A 25161-nucleotide genomic window follows, 5' to 3' on the forward strand; every position below is an offset into this window, starting at 1 on the left:
ACAGGTATATTATAATCTCCATAGGCTTCCTAGACTATTACAATCTCCATAGGCTTCCTAGATTATTACAATCTCCATAGGCTTCCTAGATTATTATAATCTCCATAGGCTTCCTAGATTATTAAAATCTCCATAGGCTTCCTAGATTATTACAATCTCCATAGGCTTCCTAGATTATTACAATCTCCATAGGCTTCCTAGATTATTACAATCTCCATAGGCTTCCTAGATTATTACAATCTCCATAGGATTCCTAGATTATTACAATCTCCATAGGCTTCCTAGATTATTACAATCTCCATAGGCTTCCTAGATTATTACAATCTCCAAAGGCTTCCTAGATTATTACAATCTCCATAGGATTCCTAGATTATTACAATCTCCATAGGCTTCCTAGATTATTACAATCTCCATAGGCTTCCTAGATTATTAAAATCTCCATAGGCTTCCTAGATTATTACAATCTCCATAGGCTTCCTAGATTATTACAATCTCCATAGGCTTCCTAGATTATTACAATCTCCATAGGCTTCCTAGATTATTAAAATCTCCATAGGCTTCCTAGATTATTATAATCTCCATAGGCTTCCTAGATTATTAAAATCTCCATAGGCTTCCTAGATTATTATAATCTCCATAGGCTTCCTAGATTATTAAAATCTCCATAGGCTTCCTAGACTATTATAATCTCCATAGGCTTCCTAGATTATTAAAATCTCCATAGGCTTCCTAGACTATTATAATCTCCATAGGCTTCCTAGATTATTAAAATCTCCATAGGCTTCCTAGACTATTATAATCTCCATAGGCTTCCTAGACTATTATAATCTCCATAGGCTTCCTAGATTATTAAAATCTCCATAGGCTTCCTAGACTATTATAATCTCCATAGGCTTCCTAGATTATTAAAATCTCCATAGGCTTCCTAGACTATTATAATCTCCATAGGCTTCCTAGATTATTAAAATCTCCATAGGCTTCCTAGACTATTATAATCTCCATAGGCTTCCTAGATTATTAAAATCTCCATAGGCTTCCTAGACTATTATAATCTCCATAGGCTTCCTAGATTATTACAATCTCCATAGGCTTCCTAGATTATTACAATCTCCATAGGCTTCCTAGATTATTATAATCTCCATAGGCTTCCTAGATTATTAAAATCTCCATAGGCTTCCTAGATTATTACAATCTCCATAGGCTTCCTAGATTATTACAATCTCCATAGGCTTCCTAGATTATTACAATCTCCATAGGCTTCCTAGATTATTACAATCTCCATAGGCTTCCTAGATTATTATAATCTCCATAGGATTCCTAGATTATTACAATCTCCATAGGCTTCCTAGATTATTACAATCTCCATAGGCTTCCTAGATTATTATAATCTCCATAGGCTTCCTAGATTATTACAATCTCCATAGGATTCCTAGATTATTACAATCTCCATAGGCTTCCTAGATTATTACAATCTCCATAGGCTTCCTAGATTATTATAATCTCCATAGGCTTCCTAGATTATTAAAATCTCCATAGGCTTCCTAGATTATTACAATCTCCATAGGCTTCCTAGATTATTAAAATCTCCATAGGCTTCCTAGATTATTACAATCTCCATAGGCTTCCTAGACTATTACAATCTCCATAGGCTTCCTAGATTATTACAATCTCCATAGGATTCCTAGATTATTACAATCTCCATAGGCTTCCTAGATTATTACAATCTCCATAGGCTTCCTAGATTATTACAATCTCCATAGGCTTCCTAGATTATTACAATCTCCATAGGATTCCTAGATTATTACAATCTCCATAGGCTTCCTAGATTATTACAATCTCCATAGGCTTCCTAGATTATTAAAATCTCCATAGGCTTCCTAGATTATTACAATCTCCATAGGCTTCCTAGATTATTAAAATCTCCATAGGCTTCCTAGATTATTACAATCTCCATAGGCTTCCTAGATTATTAAAATCTCCATAGGCTTCCTAGATTATTATAATCTCCATAGGCTTCCTAGACTATTATAATCTCCATAGGCTTCCTAGATTATTACAATCTCCATAGGCTTCCTAGATTATTAAAATCTCCATAGGCTTCCTAGACTATTATAATCTCCATAGGCTTCCTAGATTATTAAAATCTCCATAGGCTTCCTAGACTATTATAATCTCCATAGGCTTCCTAGATTATTAAAATCTCCATAGGCTTCCTAGACTATTATAATCTCCATAGGCTTCCTAGACTATTATAATCTCCATAGGCTTCCTAGATTATTAAAATCTCCATAGGCTTCCTAGACTATTATAATCTCCATAGGCTTCCTAGATTATTAAAATCTCCATAGGCTTCCTAGACTATTATAATCTCCATAGGCTTCCTAGATTATTAAAATCTCCATAGGCTTCCTAGACTATTATAATCTCCATAGGCTTCCTAGATTATTAAAATCTCCATAGGCTTCCTAGACTATTATAATCTCCATAGGCTTCCTAGATTATTAAAATCTCCATAGGCTTCCTAGACTATTATAATCTCCATAGGCTTCCTAGATTATTACAATCTCCATAGGCTTCCTAGATTATTACAATCTCCATAGGCTTCCTAGATTATTATAATCTCCATAGGCTTCCTAGATTATTAAAATCTCCATAGGCTTCCTAGATTATTACAATCTCCATAGGCTTCCTAGATTATTACAATCTCCATAGGCTTCCTAGATTATTACAATCTCCATAGGCTTCCTAGATTATTACAATCTCCATAGGCTTCCTAGATTATTATAATCTCCATAGGATTCCTAGATTATTACAATCTCCATAGGCTTCCTAGATTATTACAATCTCCATAGGCTTCCTAGATTATTATAATCTCCATAGGCTTCCTAGATTATTACAATCTCCATAGGATTCCTAGATTATTACAATCTCCATAGGCTTCCTAGATTATTACAATCTCCATAGGCTTCCTAGATTATTAAAATCTCCATAGGCTTCCTAGATTATTACAATCTCCATAGGCTTCCTAGATTATTAAAATCTCCATAGGCTTCCTAGATTATTACAATCTCCATAGGCTTCCTAGATTATTAAAATCTCCATAGGCTTCCTAGATTATTATAATCTCCATAGGCTTCCTAGATTATTAAAATCTCCATAGGCTTCCTAGATTATTATAATCTCCATAGGCTTCCTAGATTATTACAATCTCCATAGGCTTCCTAGATTATTACAATCTCCATAGGCTTCCTAGATTATTATAATCTCCATAGGCTTCCTAGATTAATAAAATCTCCATAGGCTTCCTAGATTAATAAAATCTCCATACGCTTCCTAGATTATTATAATCTCCATAGGCTTCCTAGATTATTATAATCTCCATAGGCTTCCTAGATTATTACAATCTCCATAGGCTTCCTAGATTATTACAATCTCCATAGGCTTCCTAGATTATTACAATCTCCATAGGCTTCCTAGATTATTACAATCTCCATAGGCTTCCTAGATTATTACAATCTCCATAGGCTTCCTAGATTATTAAAATCTCCATAGGCTTCCTAGATTATTACAATCTCCATAGGCTTCCTAGATTATTACAATCTCCATAGGCTTCCTAGATTATTATAATCTCCATAGGCTTCCTAGATTATTACAATCTCCATAGGCTTCCTAGATTATTACAATCTCCATAGGCTTCCTAGATTAATAAAATCTCCATACGCTTCCTAGATTATTATAATCTCCATAGGCTTCCTAGATTATTATAATCTCCATAGGCTTCCTAGATTATTACAATCTCCATAGGCTTCCTAGATTATTACAATCTCCATAGGCTTCCTAGATTATTACAATCTCCATAGGCTTCCTAGATTATTACAATCTCCATAGGCTTCCTAGATTATTACAATCTCCATAGGCTTCCTAGATTATTACAATCTCCATAGGCTTCCTAGATTATTAAAATCTCCATAGGCTTCCTAGATTATTACAATCTCCATAGGCTTCCTAGATTATTATAATCTCCATAGGCTTCCTAGATTATTACAATCTCCATAGGCTTCCTAGATTATTACAATCTCCATAGGCTTCCTAGATTTTTAAAATCTCCATAGGCTTCCTAGTTTATTAAAATCTCCATAGGCTTCCTAGATTATTACAATCTCCATAGGCTTCCTAGATTACTACAATCTCCATAGGCTTCCTAGATTATTACAATCTCCATAGGCTTCCTAGATTATTAAAATCTCCATAGGCTTCCTAGATTATTACAATCTCCATAGGCTTCCTAGATTATTACAATCTCCATAGGCTTCCTAGATTATTATAATCTCCATAGGCTTCCTAGATTATTACAATCTCCATAGGCTTCCTAGATTATTACAATCTCCATAGGCTTCCTAGATTATTACAATCTCCATAGGCTTCCTAGATTATTACAATCTCCATAGGCTTCCTAGATTATTACAATCTCCATAGGCTTCCTAGATTATTACAATCTCCATAGGCTTCCTAGATTATTAAAATCTCCATAGGCTTCCTAGATTATTACAATCTCCATAGGCTTCCTAGATTACTACAATCTCCATAGGCTTCCTAGATTATTACAATCTCCATAGGCTTCCTAGATTATTACAATCTCCATAGGCTTCCTAGATTTTTAAAATCTCCATAGGCTTCCTAATTAAAATCTCCATAGGCTTCCTAGATTATTACAATCTCCATAGGCTTCCTAGATTACTACAATCTCCATAGGCTTCCTAGATTATTACAATCTCCATAGGCTTCCTAGATTATTAAAATCTCCATAGGCTTCCTAGATTATTACAATCTCCATAGGCTTCCTAGATTATTACAATCTCCATAGGCTTCCTAGATTATTATAATCTCCATAGGCTTCCTAGATTATTACAATCTCCATAGGCTTCCTAGATTATTACAATCTCCATAGGCTTCCTAGATTATTATAATCTCCATAGGCTTCCTAGATTATTATAATCTCCATAGGCTTCCTAGATTATTAAAATCTCCATAGGCTTCCTAGATTATTATAATCTCCATAAACTTCCTAGATTATTATAATCTCCATAGGCTTCCTAGATTATTATAATCTCCATAAGCTTCCTAGATTATTATAATCTCCATAGGCTTCCTAGATTATTATAATCTCCATAGGCTTCCTAGATTATTACAATCTCCATAGGCTTCCTAGATTATTATAATCTCCATAGGCTTCCTAGATTATTATAATCTCCATAGGCTTGATAGATTATTACAATCTCCATAGGCTTCCTAGATTATTATAATCTCCATAGACTTCCTAGATTTTAGGCTCTTTGACAGGTATATTATAATCTCCATAGGCTTCCTTGATTGCAATTTAATCTCAAATCAGAGTCTCCAGAACAGACTCAAGTTGCCCTGCCTATATTGTACCTGGCAAGTCCTCAAGCAATCACAGGCTTATTTTATTTTGCTTCTTTTGTCTGATGTCTAATGTCTCAAGTGATACTGTTACAGGCCTTTTGTCTAATTTTTAGTTGTTTCAAGACAAAGAGCAAATCCAACCCTTTTTACTTTATATTGTCAAGGGACCTACATTTGTGACTCTTTTCATTGTGTCCAATAGCCAATAGAATGGTAAACAGATGTGCTAGGACAAAATGGCTATTGTAGGAGGAACAGGCCCAGTCACAATGCTGGCATATGTGCTGCTGATACTTCCTCCCTGAGCCAACCTAGATAGGACAGTTAGAGACCGTTAATGTTGGGACCAGGGAATGGAGTGAGCCATTGAGAAAAAGACAGTGTCATATCTGGCCACTTGAGAGCCAATGAGATGCTAGGAGGGGTGTATAAAGGTTTGCCCAGTTCCTCTAATAAACGAGTTTAGTTTTGCCACTTGCCCAATTCCCAGAGTCTGTGTCCTTGACTTTGCACCTTCTTACCCTGATCCCTAAGGGTCTTAGTTAGGTTGCAAGCAACAGGCTACCCTTTAAAATTATGATTATTTTTTAAAGTATACTCCAGACTTGAAAATTTGGCATGTTCTTGATATGCCCTTACCTAAAAGAAAAACTGAAGCTATTGACTTACTTTGAGTAAATGACACAATTCCTTAGTTTTTATTTCAGTATAAGACTTGAAGTTACTAGGAACCTCCAGAATGAGTTTGTTCAAATGTGTCACCCTTAAGCTGGGGTTACGTGGGACCTCTATCTCAGGATTCTAAGACAGTTGGCTGCATGAAACAGGCAGAATAAGTACAAACCATAGGGATGAAAAGTAGGGAACCTGAGAGCTGTCCTTAGTTCTCACTTTAATTGGTCTGGGGCAGGGGGAGTACCTTTAATTGGTCAAGGTTTTTAAGTTTAAAATTTTTTATTTTAAACTACATTCACTATTATTACATATATTATTAACTAATAATCTAAACATTTCTTATGACATATTTACCACATTCAGCTCCACTTCCTTGTCTACTAGAAAGGAAAAATGGGTACAACATGTAGGATGGGTGGGCCTCATCCGCAAAGGAACAGAAGTTTGGAGGTGGTGTTGAAAGCCACTATTACTACTTTTCTTAGTCGGATTCAATGACAGCATTTAATTATGCATTCAGGAAACAGAGTCAGTCCCCACTCCCCCACAGCAAAACCACACTATAATGAAATCTGGGATTCATATACACACATAGATGCGCGAGTGCACACACACACACACACACACAAAAAAAGAAAAAAAAAAAACCATGATAGATACACTCTGGGCAATGTAAGCTGGGCATGGCATATACTGTAATCCCAGAACTCAGGAGGCAGAATCAGTAAGACCACTATAAGATGGAGGCCATCCTAACCTACACAGCAGCAAACTCCTGGCTAGCCTGTGAGACTCAAAAAAAAAAAAAAAATCCAAACAAACAACAAAAGAAACTATGGGATACAAGATACAAGCTGCAGAAGTGAAAGCAAGCCCAATCTAGTAGCAGACTGAATTTGGCCACTTAACAACAACTAAGTAGTATTGCCTTAAATCCTTAGATCCTTAGTGTCTGGTGTATGCAGGACATCTGAGGTACTTCTAAAGTCAAAAGATATTATACCTGGGTTAACTCTGTTCTCATTTACAGATATTTTATTGGCCTCTGTAAAGGTTATTACTTTTTATGTGATAGCTCATTCACTTTGGTCTTGTAGAATTTCAAGTTCCAGACCATGTGCTACCTGACTCCTCTGACCACATTAAGAACTTAGCAGTCCCACTCACAGCACCATGGCTTGCATATCTCAGAAGCTGCAGAGCTGCAGTAACTTTGCACACTTAACACAGTTAGCCTCACCAATTACTTGCAAAGAATAAATTTTATCACAAGAAAATCCTGCTTTGATGTTCTGTGAAACAGAACAGAGTCTTTAGTAGAACACAGTAACTTAATGCAGTGCTTTCCAAATTCTGTTGTAAACCTCTAACTAGTCCTGGACTAAAAGGTATTTTCCATAAGCACATCATTTTTCTCTATCCTGTTTATTAAAAAATCTTGTCTTTACTCTTTACACACAGTGATTTCTCTCGCAAGTTCTAACACCGACTGTCTTTAGGGTTCCGGGGCTAGCTCGGTGGTACAGCACTCACCTTACCTCACTGAGACCCTTGATCTGATCCCCAGGAGGAGCTCTGGAGGAGCTTTTTCATATGATATGAAAGATCAAAAACATTCACAATTATAATTTGTGTAGGGATGGATCCTGGAGCTGTGCACTGCCTAAACAAACACTGTGCTCAACCATAGCTACAGAAGACATCTAAAAAAATAAAGGGGGAAGGCATAAATAGGAGGACTGTGGACTTGCTGGCCTGTCATCTGGCTTCTGGCTACCCAGTCTAGTCCCAGATTCAATGAGAAATTGTGTTTCAAAGGAGTAAAGCAGAACAGAGAATTTTCCTCTGGCCTCTGCACATGTACTGGCATATAAACACATGCATACATCAGATACACACACACAAATAAAAACATATTATTTTGGATATCAGTTAACTTATAAAAGTTAAGGATCTCTAGGATAAATTCTTACTTCTTTGAATGTTTAACTGCATCTCAGACACACCATTGTATTGAAATTGTTACTTCCTTTGACATTTTGATTTTGAGTCTTAGTCTTCAATAACCTGTAATTTATTATAAAATGTATGTGTGCCCACAGGTGCCAGGTATGTGTATTCATGAGAGTTTGTGTGTCAGTCTCTCTCTCCTTCAACTTACTATATAAAAGATTGCTATGAGTAGGCAGGCTTAGTAACAAGTGACACACACACACACACACACACACACACACACACACACACACACACAGTGCTTGTGAGTGCAATACCCACAGAAGTCAAAAAGGGCACTGGATCTCCTGGAGCTGGAGTTCAAGGTAGCTGTGAACCACCTGACATGAGTGCTGGGAACTTGGGTCTCTACAAGTTACATGTGTAACTGCTGAGCCATCTCTCCAGCCTCAATATTTTATTTTATTTTCTCTTTTTATTTTCTTTTTTTCTTTTCTAGGCAAGGTCTCCTTATGTAACAGTGGCTGGCCTTGAACTCACAAAGACCCCCTCCTCTACTTCATGAGCCTGGGATTGAAGTGTGCCAACACATCTAGCACACTTGTAGTTTTCATTTATGTATGTCTTCCTCTGCAGTCAGAACCATGTAGAATCAACATTCTCTAGGAATCTATGAAAATATTTCTATATTATTGGTATGATTCAGAAGTGTGTTGGTTAGAGTAGAAACTGCCAAACTTTCTTAGGAAAAAAAAAACCTATATTCTGTTTAATAATTCTTGAGTGCCTGCTTTCTAGTTTGACAATATTAAAATTCCCCCAAAATTTGCTAGTTTTATCTCAAAGTTTTTTAAGTCATCTCTCAGTGAGGTTTTAAGCTAAATTTCTCAAAATACTCCTGTGGCTGTCCCCTCAAAGCTTTTATAAGATCTCTGTTTTGGATGCATATATATATGCATATATATATGCACGCACCATATACATGATGATGCTCACACTGATCAGAAGATATTCTACCCCCTGGAACTGGAGCTATGGGTGGTTATGAACCACCATGATATGGCTGGAAACTGAACCCAGGTCCTCTAAAAGAGCAACAAGTGCTTTTAACCACAGAACCATTTCTCCAGCCTCAAGATCTCCACATTTTTATTTCTGTGCATTTATTTTTGTCATACTTTTTCCCATTTTCTACTAAGCTATGCTTGTTAGAATAATTGTAGACAAACTTATGAAGCTTGCTTCAGTGTTTTTTCTGTTACCTGGTGAACACTGTATTCTAGTCTCTTAATTGCCTTTTTACAATGATACCAAAGCTTGGTAGTCTGTTTTCATCTCAAGGCTTTTTTAAAAACCACCTCAAAGATTTTTGACATTTAGTCTTTTTTTTTTTCTTTTGGATATTTAGTTCATTTGAAACTTAAATTTTCAGAGTACCCAATTGGGTGGAAGACTTCCCTATACTATTAAAAACTAACTTTTCCATTACTCATTAGTACCCTCTATCTCTTGAATTTTATTGTCTCTTTGATAATTATGCTTATCTCCACACCAGATTCTTACTATTTAAGTTAAACTTTTGGGGGCTAAACTGCTGCTCAGTGGTTAATATCACTCACTGCTTTTGAAGATCTGGAGTCAAGCCCCAGTACCCGCATGGCAGCTTATGACTCCAGTTCCCAGGGGTCTCTTGCCTTCTCACAGATTCTGCAGACACTGAACACATACACACATGCAGACAAAACACTCATACACACAAAACAAATAAATCTTAAAAGAATACAATGCTTTGATTTTTGCTTTTGATAAGTTAGTTTCCCTTGTATTTATTTCTGAAATGGATTTGGCTATGTGCCCCTATGACTTCCTCCATCCTCAACCTTCAATTTTGCAAGTTGCATTTTAAAATCCCATTAAATTTCTAATTAAAACAATGATTTTATAAACTAATATGGTAAGAACTGCTACTTCGTAGTAATTAGTGAGTTACCAATTTCAGAAATATTCCTCCAGCTATTCATATTTTCTTCATTTAGTTATACATTTTATAATTTTTTAAAATATTTTATAACTGACAACTGCTTTTTCTTAACTACTTCAAAAGTCAGTCACTGCTGGTACAGAAAAATACTTGTAAGTTAACCTCATAGCCAGATATTTACTGAAACCCTTTAAGTCATTTTCTGTTTTCTATCATGGGGTGTGTGTGTGTGTGTGTGTGTGTGTGTGTGTGTGTGTGTGTGTGGGTGTGTGAGAGAGAGAGAGAGAGAGAGAGAGAGAGAGAGCGCGCGAGCGCGAGCGCGAGACAGACAGACAGACAGGGGGGATGTGGGGGAGGGATGGAACTAGATACTTTCAACCACTATGTTTAAGAAAAGGATGTCAAGCCTTACCACTTCTCTTCTAATTCTGTTTTGTCGTTGTTGTGGTCAGGGTGGCGGCAATGGTGATGGGGCTACCAGGAATCATCAACCAGAGCTCATGACATCAGCTATATAGTTAAGTGTTCTAAAGCTAAATCACACCCCAACCCTATTTTGTATTTTCTAAGTTTGCAATCATATCAGTTATAAATAATAATAGTACTATTCTCCTATTGCAAGTTATTTTTCCTGTTTCTTAATGTATCAGAGTTCTAGACCAATGTTAATAATGTTATCTTTTAATAGAAATGCTTTTAGCATTTCACTATGACATTCAATGTAAGTTCCTGCTAGAATATTTTTATGCTAGTCCTTGTTGATGGTGAGTTATTAGGATGGGTAACTGAATTTAAGAAAACAAATTTTAGCACCAAAGAGATAATTATAGTTGCCCCTAAAATCCATAAATACAGTATATTATTAATATTTTCTAGCAGTTAATCATTATATACCTGAAATTCAGCATAGTAACATTTTTAGTACCAAAGAGATAAGTATAGTTGTTCCTTAAACCTATATAGTAAATTATATCACTATGTCTCCTAAGACTGACTCATTACATTCCTGGGATGCAATGTATTAGAACTGGTATTAACAAAAAGCCCAGGTTCCAGCATCAACCAGACTCAAAGTCCTTATCATCATAAACAGCTCTATGGTCTTGTGCATACTAGTTACCTTATTTTAAAAATGGTGGCAATGATGTCCAACTCAGATGGTTTGAGAACTAAATAAGCAGCTATGTGTAAAGTTTGGAACAATACCCAAGATAGAAAAAGCACTTATTAATTACTATTCACTAGTAACTTTGTACTAGTCAAGAACAAAGTTTGAAGCACTCAGAGGGTCAGCAAACTTAAGGTTTAGATGTCAAAACTGGCCTGCTGCCTATTCCATAAATAAAGCTGAATCAGAAGAGACCCACACTCATTTTTGTGTAATATAGCTGTGGCTACTTTCTGCTCCTGCTGTAGCTTGGCTTCAGTAGGTATGCAGACTCCTTGCCACAAACAACGCCTGATATACTGATTCTCTGCTCCTTCTGTTCAAAACTGTCAGTAGTAGCAGTGCTGTTCACAGTCCAATAGTTAGAAAACCTAATATACAAAAACATATAATATACACACACAACCACATACACACAAGACAATTTACATAATCACAACACTCTACAGGAAACAGAGCTACTCAGAGCCAAAAACCAGAAAGAATCACACAAGTAAAAAGAGGTAAAAGAAGAGGTACTTTATTTAATTATTTATTTACATGACTTTATTGCTCATCCTAGTCTATGAACCCAAAGAGAAGGAAGTATAACATTCATTTTATAACATTTATATTGCAGGCATTGGAGACACTGTAATTCTTTAACAAATGAGAGATAAATTAATAGTGAAAATAAGAACAGGAAACCTGGATGACAATAACTAACACATCTGTCAAAATTGCAGATATAAATATATTATGACATTCATTTCCATTCACAAGAAATAAGTTCTGCCTTTTAATCCTTTTTGAAACACTTATTCTAAAGGATAGATATTATTCCACTGTACATGGATGAATGAGGGGTCAGTGCGATAAAGTGGCATGTTTCTATATACCCAGTAAAGACAACCAATAGTCTGTTACACCACTTACCTCATGCTACAAAGCTGGAAAGTGATGAGACACAATGGGGTTGCCAATGGTATCAACAGAATATGGATTTGCAGAGAAAGGAGGTTATTGTTAAGCCAAGAGAAAGTTTGATATATCTTTAAATTGAGGAGTTATTCCAATAAACTCATTACTTGAAGTATTAGTCTGAATGCAACCTATAAAGTGGGTCAAGAAGGATATAGCAGGGGCTGGGGATTTAGCTCAGCGGTAGAGCGCTTACCTAGGAAGCGCAAGGCCCTGGGTTCGGTCCCCAGCTCCGAAAAAAAAAGAACCAAAAAAAAAAAAAAAAAAAAAAAGGATATAGCAGTTCTTACTCTTTACCCTAGGGCAGTGGCTCTCAACCTTCCTAATGCTGAGACCCTTTAATGTACAGTTCCTTATGTTGTGGGGAACCCCAAACATAACATTATTTTTGTTGTGACTTCATAACTTAATTTTTCTACTGTTATGAATTATAATACTAGTATCTGATATGCAAGATAAGTGATATGTGGCCCCTGTGAAAGAGTCCTTCAACAACAAAGGGGTTGCAACCACAAGCTGAGAACTGCTGCCCAACAACATGAACTAATCGTCAAAGTTTCAAATAACAGATATATAAATGAAGTATTGCTATACTACGACATTTTCAAATAACAGATATATAAATGAAGTATTGCTATACTATGACATTTTCAAATAACAGATATATAAATGAAGTATTGTTATACTACGACATTTTCTTTAAAAATACTGCTCTGAAGTAGTAGATGTACTTGGGCATAACAATATACAAAGCAACAGAAAGGTACTTAATAAACCATATGATAAAATGTAAATAATATATACAACAAACATTATAAATAAAAATACTACATGGGGGAAAATCAAGTCTTTAAGAATAAAACCATATTTAAGTGGCAATATTTAAAAAAAACAAATTCTGAAAATTTAAACAAAATGACACCATGAGTTCCTTTTATTTAAGCAAATATGAAGACAAACTGATTTTGAAGAACAAGAGATAACTACTCCTTCAACCAAAGCAGTCAGTGTGTACGCGAGCTACCTCTTTCAAGGCCCCAGATACACAAGTTCCATGTCTATTCATCAACATGCTTACAGTCAAGAGTGTTTCAAACTTTATAGTACCTGCACACACCAGCACATACTCTTGAAATGGGAACTTGATCCAAACACAAGATTCACTTGTTTTTTATATGTACGTTATATACATGGCCTGGGGTTTCTACAGTGTTTTTAGTTTACCAACACAGTAACTGTAACCCACCACTCCACATCAAGTGAAGATTTTGCATCTGTGGCATCGTGGTGGTAACAACTTTCACATTTTGGAGCATCCTGAATTTGGGGTTTGGGGTGCTCAATTTATAATTACACTTTAAGAAAAGTTTTAAATGTGCTGTACAGTGTACTTAAGAAACATCTGCTATGAATCTGCAGCCAAGTAAGAAGATTCTCTCCCTCCCATTATGTGGCCATGGGTTTATTAAAGACGACTACACACACTTAAATAAATTAAACTAATTCCTCACTGGAGAAGGAGAAAGTCACTTTGAAAATATAAATCTAGATGTACAAACATATATTAAGATGTGAGTTCTAAAGAAGAAGAAAGAAAAAAAACACTGTTCAACACTGCTATAGTCTAGTTTATACAATAATCTGTCAAATGTACCTATCTTTCTTATCAAGGTTGATGACGTAATAGACACTACACTTTGCATTTCTACCAACTAGCACCAACCAGTGAAGAAGAAAGAAAGAAGTCATTCCCAAGTAAAATATCCAACAAGTTTATACAGGGCTTTAAAAGTAACCCTGAAATCCAATGTGACCTTAAAATGTGTTTCTCAGTACTGTAAAGACACTGTCTTCTACTGAAGAAGTACTTCACTTGTCTTATATATACATTTTCTTCCCACTATGGATAAAACAGCGAGGCAGTATAACAGAAGATCAGCATTCCCTTGCTAAAAGGGACAGAGGAAGAGTGTAGCAGGGACTGATCTGAAAGATTAATGAGTGGAAAATTTTTTATATCCTATTTTATTTGCAAAGAAAACAGTTATGACTTTCTAGAATACTGAATGCATCCTGAAAAGGCTGACTGTAGAACTCTGCAGAGTAAAACTTGATCTCAAAAGTTCTGGTCATATTAGAAAAACAATCTGTTCAGTAGCTTCTAGTACACACAAATGAACACTGATATAAGCACATGCATGTTACCTTAACATGTTCATGTTTCAACCATCTTGTTGAACCCTTTACCATGTGTGTGATGAAAACAAAGCAGATATTCTCAATTTTAAAAATGAGAAAACCAAACCATGAAATCCTGGTCACTAATGAGTGGTAAATGGGGAACCAAGATCTGCACCATCCAAGGCACCTATCTCCTCCTTCAGCAGGGAAGATGGCAGGACAGGAAAGCAGAGTCCAATTATTAAATTGCCCCACACAGTCTTCTTTTTCCAAGACAGAGTCTCAACTGTGAAGCTCTGGCTGGCCTAGCCTAGAACTCACAATGTTGATCAGGCTGGCTTCTAACCCAGATGTCCCTCTGGCCTCTGGCCTCTGGCCTCTGGCCTCTGGCCTCTGGCCTCTGGCCTCTGGCCTCTGGCCTCTGGCCTCTGGCCTCTGGCCTCTGGCCTCTGCCTCTGCCTCTGCCTCTGCCTCTGCCTCTGCCTCTGCCTCTGCCTCTGCCTCTGCCTCTGCCTCTGCCTCTGCCTCTGCCTCTGCCTCTGCCTCTGCCTCTGCCTCTGCCTCTGCCTCTGGAATACAGAGATTAAAGGCACACACCATCATGCTTGGCTATTAATTTCTTCTTAAAGCACAATGTTAAGCCAAAATGTATTAGGTAGCAATTGAGAAAGGTCAAACAAAACCTAATTCAAAAGGCTTATGGTATCCTTAAACTTAAGATAGCAAAAATATTTATAAAGGAAGGCAAAGTTATAGTTATAAAAGATTAATGTTTGGTTTAGTTTAAGGGATGAAACAGTACTGATTCTCTCTAGTCAATGTCCCTTCTACTTTCTCCAACACCCAATACTGACCACACAGAAGCCTATTCATAATGCCTGAAGCTTAGAAAATATGTTCTTATGCTATCAATATTTTAATCTCTTGATATCACAAACTATGTAGCAGCCCTCACCAACTGAGCCATAATCTCTGGCACCACAGGTCACCTAGTCATGATAGGAAAAACACAGTGGAAAAAGAGAAAAGTATCTTAAACCAGTGGTTCTCAACCGTCCTAAGGCTGTGACCCTTTAATACAGTAAGTATGGCATAATGTGCTGAGTCCCAACCATAAAAGTATTTTCATTGCTTCTTCATAACTTCAATTTTGCTGATATAAATCATAATGTAAATATCTGATATGCAGGATATCTGATATCGACCCCTGTGAAAGGTCCTTCATCCCCAAAGGAGTTGCAAGCCACAGCTTGAAAACTGCTGTCTTAGAAGCACATGTTACAAATTTAGAAACTTCAAAGAGATGTGTCAAAAAGCGAAGTTTCAAAAGAGTATTTTTTTAGAAATTACTGGGTCCTCCCTCTAATCTACATGGTATAACATTCTCCAAATGAGTCTAGTTTGTCAATCTGATTACCAATTATTCTATGAAAGTTACTGCAGGATTTCTAGTGTTTAGCACTCACCTTAGACTACCTTTAAAAAACAGATTATTGGTCCCCTGCCATCACTTACAGACCTCCAGCAACTTAACCATGGTTTCTAAAATGGCAACTGTATTTTTTAAAACCATAAACCCAGCAGAGTTGGTAAGTTTAACTTTATACAAATTTTAATTCCAGCCACCGTGAGCTGTTTTACTGCCCAACTCAAAGACAAGTTCTTCCTAGTTCAAAACCTAGACTAGGCTCTTGCTGGAGCTTTAAGCACAGATAATAATTACAGTAGTAGTTATTTTAGCATATTTTCTTTATTTTCATATACCACAAAAAAGATATAACACTACTTCAAACAACCATGAGGAAAATACTTACAATTCATGCTATATGGACAGTTAGCTAGCCATGACTCAAGTTAGTCAGATGGCTAACTCTTGTCTGCAGACATGGTTTTTAAAATTAAAAAAAAAATTTTTAAACTCTAACAAAAATATTCAAAAAAGACTACAAATAGTTTTCGAGACAAAATTACCAAGCAATCTATAAAAAGGGTGTCTACCCCTATCTAAGTTATATAAACATATAATCTATCAAATCACTAAGAAAACTGAAACTAGAGATCAAAATGCTAAGCAAAACAAAATACAGTAAGAAAGATGAACACTGTATTTTCTCTCAAATACAGATTTTTTTTATGTGTATGGCATAAAAGTAGAGTGTGATTAGGAGGGGTATTAAGGGGAGGGAGGTTGGAAGCAGGAGAGGAAAGACACATTTTCTCTCATGTACAGAAATGTGCACTTACCCACCCCCCCACACACACATATATACACACACATATACATGTGCACTTACACACAATGAAAGCAAAAGAAGCACCTGGGGGAAATGGGGACCCACAATTAGCAAGGAAGAAGGTCCAAAGATGGTAGTGAGGAAGAAAATGAGTCCAGCACAGGGATGCTTATGTATGAGAATATATCAAAATCTACTATTTTGTATGCTAACTAAAAACAGTGGACACAAAACAAAGTGCCATGTGGTTCTTTATTACTTCCAGAGACAGGTTCCTGCTGATAAGCAGAACTTTGTTCTCCAGGGCTTCCTACACGACTCTTCATACCTCATAAGGCCTAGCTCCACCCTCTGCTTGATCATCTCTTTTTCCTATTACTTGTCTTTAGACGCTCCCAAACTATTCCTCTCCATACTGCCTCCAAATCCGCCTGTCACTCTCTTTTGGAATGAGTTTTACTTTGAAAACCCTTCCTAAATTTCAAGTTGGACTTCCTCCAAATGCCCAGACTGAAGTAGCCCTCCCTCACAGTGCTTTCAGTCACAGTGGATGCCACACACTTTAAAGATAATATGATGTTTTTTGTTAATAGTCTCCTTTGTTAGTGTACAATTCTTAGATAATGTGTAAATTACTTGAAGGAACACATCCCACTGCTTTTGTATCCCTTACTTTAATAAAAGATCATCACTCTCTGAGTCTATGTAATCTCCTCCCAAGCTCATTCACTATCTTGTAGCAGCTATTTTATGCAGAAAAGTAGCCTAAGGCCTGGGAGTGGTTGATAAGGGATTGGGAACATCAGATGAAACTCACAAAGAATTTAATAGAAACCCAGAGGCTGCATGGCAAATTTACACAGTATACATTAAAGACAAACAAAACCCAACCAGTTGGAGAGAAGGTTAAGGATCCTGACATAAAAAGAACTCACTGAATAATACTCTGAAATAAAGACTAGAGTACTTAACAGGATAAACACTCACAATGCATGTAAAAGAACAAAATGTGCCCTTTATCTCTCCAGGTCATCAATTTCTTTGTAATAAGGCACTCTTGACACTGATATACATTTATTGTACCAAAATGATCAACTTTTGGGACTCAATGAACAAAATTCTAAATCTGACTTTTTTTTAAAAACATTCAGAATTTATTTTAATAATTCTTGCTTTAGAGATTGCATTTAACAACAAAAAACAACTAACTGCTTATCAATACCAGGCTAATAAACTAAATGCACATCCTTATATCATGCACCAAGACATAATCAAAACTCATTTTCATGGAAAAAATGCATTAAGAATGTTTTGCTTTAAAAATCCTATTTTGTTTATATCATCAAATGATATTTTAACACTACAGGCAAAATATAAGATGAATAAGCCATACATATATATGCCAAAATATATTTTCAAAATAAGTAGAAATATTGCATGAGTCTAAGCTACGGCTGAACAAATCATAAATGTCTTTCACCTAAGTCAAGCTAAAAGACAATATTCATTATAATATTCTTTATTTTTTTCCCCTGTGTTTTCCAGAATTTCTCAGCCTACATCTCACTAGACATGGAAGCCAGAAAAATTTTTCTTCATTTGCATTATAACTTATAAAAGTATAGAAATGTAAAAAGGAATCATTAAGTGTATGGTAAATCAGCTCTCAATTACATGGAGAGGAAGTGATGATACGATGATACATGACCCCCCACCCAAAAAAATCTGTTTTTTCTAATGTACAACATTAATTTGGGAGAAGAAAAGTCCCCTTACAATCAGGCTTCACTGACCCAGTGTTGTTAATTAAGTAAGAGGTTTTTTTTTTTTTTTCCCTGACCATTTGGTGATGAGGATTCAGACAGAAGGGGAAAGGAAGGAGTTAAGGCAAACGCATACAGGTGGCTAAAGGTAAGCAGCCTGAGATAAAAATGTTCCACTTAATATACAGAGAATGCTGGGAGATGATCTATGAAGACAAAACAACGCAGAGAAATTTAATATGAGAATGCTAAAATTTTTAAACATAAAATCTAAACAAGATTTTTCCCTATCACCTCATCTTCTCTCCTCCCCTTTAAAGGATGTTGTTAGTGGTGGCAAGAATTACATGTGGACTAAAATCTTAAAAACAAACTCCCATATTTATAAGAAAAACCATGTTTAAAAAGACCTTACCATTGCTTTCTAATAGGTCCACCACCTGTCTCCATGGGTAACTGATCTCATTAGTTGAGGAGAAAAAAAATCAATTTAAACAAGAAAATGTTAAGAAGGTAGGGGACTCACCTCTCTGGAGCATTCCTAGGTGACTTAAACAACACTTCCGAGATGATAAGAATTACACAGTCCGCAAATACACACAAACTAAATATTTATCTAAACACAGGAGATGAGCCAGAAACCTCAATTTGCTTCTGTCTGACATATGGCTCGGTTTTGACTGGCATATGTTATAGCACTAATGCTGGGGAAAGCACAGTGATTAAAATATTACAGAAAAGCTTCGACTATTATTTCATTCTTACAAACTGATCTTAGCAAAAAGGCTGAGAGGTGATGCTATTCGATTCTTATGACACAGAAAAACATGCACAAACTTGGGTTTCAAGAACTGAAACGGATCACGATAGGAAGCAGCAAGAGCTTTATGTGGCTTGGTTTTTTTTTTTTTTTTTAAAGTCTACCGTGAGTACTTGAAGATTATATAGTACAAAAGAGGAAATCAGCTGTCAGCCTGCTATTCTCAGTTAGTAGATGGACAGACGAGAAGGTGCCCAAAAGAACTTACAGTCTCACTAGAATAATAATCTCTAGCTCACTATCCCTAGCACCCTCAGCAATCTCTCTCTCTCTCTCTCTCTCTCTCTCTCTCTCTCTCTCTCTCCTCTACACACACACACACACACACACACACACACACACACACACACACACACACACACGAGAATATCCCAAGGCTTTTTTGAAAGGTGATGATAGTTTAATAAAACTACGATTACCTATACACTCATTAAACGCAGCAGCGCTAGCGATCTGACGTCGAAATCACTCGCTCCTTTTCCTTCACCTAGCGCACGCCGCCCTTTCCAGAGTCGTGTCAAAAGTTCCCCCACGCAGGCTGTTAGGCTGGGCGAGGACCGCAGCCTCCCTTCCTCCTCGCCACCCACCTAACAGGTGGTTGACTTACCTGGGGAGAGGAGCCGCCAGGCACGGGCAGCGGCCGCCGGGGCGCAGACCCGAAGGGCGTGTTTTCGAGGATTTAACCCTCAGGTGAGCGGGCAGCGCTCCGCGGTGGCCGAGCCCCGGCAGGTGCCGCGCACGTCCCCGCCGCGTCCCGGGCCCGCCCCGCCGCCCCGCGGACCGCGCGGCCTCGCGTGGGGGCGTCGCCCGCCCTCCCCGACGGGCTCAGCCCTCAGGCGGCACGGCCCGCAGCCCCAGCCTAACGGTCTCCCCGACGCAGGCTCCGGCGTCCCCCGCCGGCTCTCACCTCCGAATCCCGCCGCCCCGAGGCGAAGGAAGGCGGATCCCCCGGCGTCTCTTCTGCGAGGCTCCGGCTCGTCCCCTCACTAGGTTGGAGGTGGGCCCAGGCTCCCGCGGCCGCCGCGGCGCTGACTGGTGTGGGGGAGAGATGTTTCCCGGCAGTGACGGCGCTGCCGCCTCAGCCCCGCTCTTCACTCCCTCTCCGCGTAGCTCCCGCTTTCTGTTTCACCCGAGGGACCGCGAATGCCGCCGCCGCCATGATTACTACGGAGCCGGGAGGAGGAGCCCGGAGTCGGCGCGCCCAGTGCGGCTGCGCGAGCCCCGCCGACGGCGCCCCCGGCCGCCTGGACCCGGAGCCCCCGCGCGCGCGCGCCCGCCCGCTCGCCCGCCGCCCGGGAGCCAGGCTTCACGGGCCCGCAAGTGTGCGGCGAGCGAGCTCCGGAGCGGCTCTCTCGAAGCCTGGGAACTATGCAGATGATTGACGTCTCCGGGGCCCCACACGCCATTCCAAATGTATTTTAGAAAGCGCCCCCACCCACTACCCTCTGAGACGAACCGTGTTAGCCCCTCTCGGAGAGCCCCAGAACTTATAATGCCGGCAGGTGCCTTTAGAGACAAGCCCAAAACAGGGAAGCGCACCGAAGTGGGCTCAGACGTTTCCACTCCCAAACGTTTAGAGCCCCGGCATTTTATAGCACCCACAAAACAGATTTACGTCTTTCAGAAACGCAGAGCTTAATGTATTGGTCTCGGACCAGCCAAATCTAGTGGAAACCCGTTACCTTGATTTCTACCACAGCGGCGACCGAAGTGGTGGCGGCAGCAATTTCCTTAAGCCTCAAGCAATGGGGGGGGGGGGGGGGGGGGGCGCTGCAGTAACGCCTGAGGGCCGGCCGGACTGCTTACTTTTGCAGTTTCACCGGAAGCCTCAGGGAGAGGGTCGTCTTTGGGAACCTGAGTCCTACCCTGTACATCCAAAACTGGTGACTGATGAAACCAGGTTCCATGTCTGACTTGGATTTCAGTTTATTAGTTGTGCTGCGTTTTAAGCTAGCTCGCTCGTTCTCTCTCTCTCTCTCTCTCTCTCTCTCTCTCTCTCTCTCTCATTTGACAGAAATCTCTCGAAGATAAACATATTTCTAACGTTCTTAGAAAAAAAATGGATAATGAAATTCTTCGTGGATCACTGAGTATCGTTAAATATGATACCCAGACCGTACACCGAAGTCCCATGGGATTGCAGAACTGTGCGTGAGTGTATAAAATCCCCACTTTGGTGCTGCTTTTTGCAGTGTTCTTACTTTTCTTAAAGTCCTCTCACTTGACTTGTGTTCATCTGCCTCTACATCCACTTTAACCATTTCTATTTTCCTGTGGTGGTGTTTTTAAAGCCCCCTTTCTTCGACTTTTCTCTATGGCTGCAGGCAATGATTGATCCGATGTTTGTATCCACGGCCAACTAATGAGAGGTTATTTTTCTTCCTGTCAACAAGTAGGCCAGTGATTCTTTCAAATGGTATTTTGAGATTTTGGGGGCGGGGGGATGGGGGCTAAAGTCCTTTCCCTGAGAGAAATGTTTCATTTTCTTAACTCCCAGCTTTGGCCCAGTTCCAGATAAAATTACTGGAAAGCTGATCTTGGAATAACAGAAGTGTAACTGCTCATTGTTTTGCAATAGGAGAGTTTATATGTGAATGTGGGGGAGTTGTGTGGCTTCCCCTTACTGCAGCCCAACTCTTGTTCAGTTGGAGACTAAACTAGTGGTCTCCAAAGTTAGCTCTAAGCTAGTATTTTCCAAAGCATTGCTCTTGTGAACTTTGTAAAAATGCAGACTCCTACCATCTACCCCCCTCAAGATGCTGGTTCCATAATTCAGTGGTAGACAAAAAAAGAAAAAGAAAAAAAGAATAAAAAGAAAAGAAAAATAGAACTTAAAAATAACCTGCATTATTTTATAAGTATGTTTAAAGCCCATCTACATGCCATAGGCAGGGCAAGAAATGATAGCCTAGGTGGAGAAGATAAGGGTATGGACTTCATGATCTCATTGAAGTAGACCTAGACACTCTGATAGGGTACACAATGCTGTGAGAAGGAGGGTAATTTATATCTTTTGGAGAGAAACACACATAAATCACCCTAGCCGGAGAGACACAGGAATCTATGTTGGCTCTGAACAGACATTTCTCTTTTCCTCATCAGTAAAATAAATACCATTTTCAACCTTCGCCCTCCTCGAGCTCCAGCGACAGTGAAGGAACACTTTGAACACCATTCTTTCTTAAACTTTTCTTTACTTGGTGGCCATTTTCTTAGTTTGCCTTCTCTTTTCCTGTACACAGTCTCTGCATATTTCCATTCTTCTCTCTGCCTATGACACACCACTTGAGCCTCTCAGCACCCCGAGCGAGGTCTATCTGAAGTTCCTTTGTGCTTTCATTTTACCCTGTGCATTGTCACCCAAACCATAGTGTAAGCTAGCACTCACTATGCCTTCACATCTCTACGCACCTGTAGCCTGGATGCTTGCGTTAAATGCCAAAGTCCTTCTGCATCATCAGTTTGCTTTACTGCCTGGCATGCTGCAAAATGTCCCAGGTTCACAAAGTTTGGTCCAACTTCATGTTTTCCTGGTTCTTCGGCTTATGAAATCAAACATCTAACAATCCTCCTTGGTGTTTCCCTCACCCTGTCTCCCTTATCTGTTGCTGTGCCAACTTCTAGAAATGTTTCCCCCAAAACCCCCCTAATGACTCCACTTCTTTCCTGTCACTAACGAGCTAATTTGGTCTAACTGCAGACAATATGTATGTTCCCAACTTTGCAGCCAAAATGATCTTCCAAAAAGCAAATAAGACCGTATCACTTGTTACATAACACCTTCGAATAATTTATTATTATCCTAGAATAATACTAGAGTCCTTTCAGTGCCTGTAAACCACAGTCTTGTCTTGCTTCCTAGGCTGAGGTTTTTCTGTTGTTGTTGTTGTTGTATTCTATTTGGAATAGTTGTATGCACTATACACCTGCCCTTCTTCCTTTTAACCATCTTATCCCCTACTTACCCTCTGGGGCTCAGTTTGAATAGGACTTGGGGAGGGGGGCAGAATCTGACATCCCAGATAAGGTTAAGATCCCTGATTGATATCAACAATCCCACCACCATGTATTTTTAGTTCTTATGTTTTTAGCACAATGTACAGTTCCATTTTAGTATGTCTTGAGTACTGCTCCTATTGCTTATAACAACAAAGAGAGTGTCTATTTCGGCATGTGTAGTACCTCTGGGCATATGGAAAATACCATAAGTATTTCCTGAATGGTTGAGTGCTGCTGTCCTTTGCAGTTCCTTTTGGTATTTTAGGTTGTGGGCTTGTAAAACTAGGAAATGTCAGGTCACGTTCAGGAGTAGTAGAAATGAGTTGGGAGACAATTATGTCTCATGTATCACCAACAGATTTTCGTTTTCAAGGGTATTTCCTCCTTGGCAGACAGAAGTGTAAAATAGACATAATGTCCCCATCAGAGGAGAGGGTTTTTTTTTTTGTTTTGTTTTGTTTTTTTGGTTCTTTTTTTCGGAGCTGGGGACCGAACCCAGGGCCTTGCGCTTCCTAGGCGAGCGCTCTAACACTGAGCTAAATCCCCAACCCCGGGTTTTTTTTTTTTTTTTAAATCACCCACCATAATAAAAACTCAATGCAGTCAAGGTTGAACAAAAATTTTTGCAGCCAATTTTAAAGATTGAGAGATTCCTAAGCTTAGAATTCCTTAGCCGAGACTTATAGTCCTTGTGGCCTCCCAAGACCATGGAGGCAGGGAATTAATTAAACAGCGGAGCATGACATGGAGCATCTGCCTTCTATGCTCCCAAAGTGTCTCATTCAAGTCAAGTGAGACACTTTCATCCCAAAGTGTCTCATTCAGGCCCCTGTGAGACTGAAACAGGTTAAGTTAATACTACAGAGGATGATAAAATCAGAACATTTGAGAAGGTCTGATGGACTAAAGAGGAAACAAAGAAGAAGTCAAGTGTAGATCTTGGGGCTGACAATGGTACAGCAGTTAACAGCACTGGTAACTCTTGCAAAAGATTCAGACTTGATTCCTAGGACCTACATGGTCTTCACAATCATCTGTAACTCCAGCCCCAAGGCCTTCTTCTTGGCATCTACCAGCATATATGCATACATGCAGGCAAAAATCTAATACACATAAATAAAATAACTAAAAATTTTAAAAGGAAAGTGGAGATTGTCTTTTAGGTCAAAGAGGAGAGTGGGCAGACAGACAGACAGACAAACAGTGACAGAACAAACAGAAGATTGATTGGCTGTGTGCTGACTGAATTCTCTGAGAAAGACTACTCAGTCCTAACTGAATAGAGCCGGAGAGAACATTTCTACCCTTGCCCCTCACCCCGAGTTCACATGTAGAAGATGAAAATGTAGGTATGCCACCTAAACCAGCTGTATTAGTCCCTGTTTTATTGCTTTGAGGAGACATCATGGCCCAGGTAACTGACTTAGTTGAAGGCTTACTTAGAATTCAGAGAGTGAGTTCATGGTGGGGGAACATGGTGGTAGGCAGGCAAGCTTGGAGCTGGAGCAGTAGCTGAGGACTTTGTTCTCTTTCTCTTCTTTTATTCAAAATAATCCTGGAAGCCTTAGTTTTGTTTCAAACCCAAGAAAGTCTACTAAAGTGCTTTCCTGGTGCTGAAAGGGAACCTCAGAGATAGAATCTAGCATATGTGAGGCGCTGGGTTTGATTTTCACCATCAAAACAAAACAAAACAAAAACAGAATAAACAAACACATACATACATGCATACATACACACACACACACACACACACACACACACACACACACACACACACCCCACAATCTAAGTCATTTCCTGAGTTGAGTAGTAACTGTCCTAGAGAGGTAGTTCTTAAGTGTTGGCAAAAGTAAAAAAATCACCTGGGATGCTTATTCAAGATCTAATTCAGGATGTAGAGATGGCCCAATAGTTAAGCGTATTCGTCCTGAGTACCAGAGTTCCATTCCCTACACCTACACCAGACTGCTTACAACTGTAACTCCAGCTCCAGGGGTATCTGA

The 25161-nt window shown here is 38.8% G+C and overlaps 1 protein-coding gene across 10 annotated transcripts in view; it reads right to left on the reverse strand.

Annotated features, from left to right (window-relative positions):
- The window catches only part of Fndc3a (fibronectin type III domain containing 3a), a 180430-nt gene extending 159515 nt beyond the window's left edge, over nucleotides 1-20915 (reverse strand). For 2 of the 10 annotated variants that reach the window (XM_087585799.1, XM_087585807.1), the window contains exon 1: nucleotides 20842-20915. The gene's annotated coding sequence lies outside the window, so the exon portion shown is untranslated. 10 annotated transcript variants of the gene reach the window in all.
- Nucleotides 20916-25161: the final 4246 nt, after the last annotated feature.

Source organism: Rattus norvegicus, chromosome 15 (genome assembly GCF_021556685.1).
Source record: "Rattus norvegicus strain SHRSP/BbbUtx chromosome 15, alternate assembly SHRSP_T2T, whole genome shotgun sequence".
NCBI classification, from domain to species: domain Eukaryota; kingdom Metazoa; phylum Chordata; class Mammalia; order Rodentia; family Muridae; genus Rattus; species Rattus norvegicus.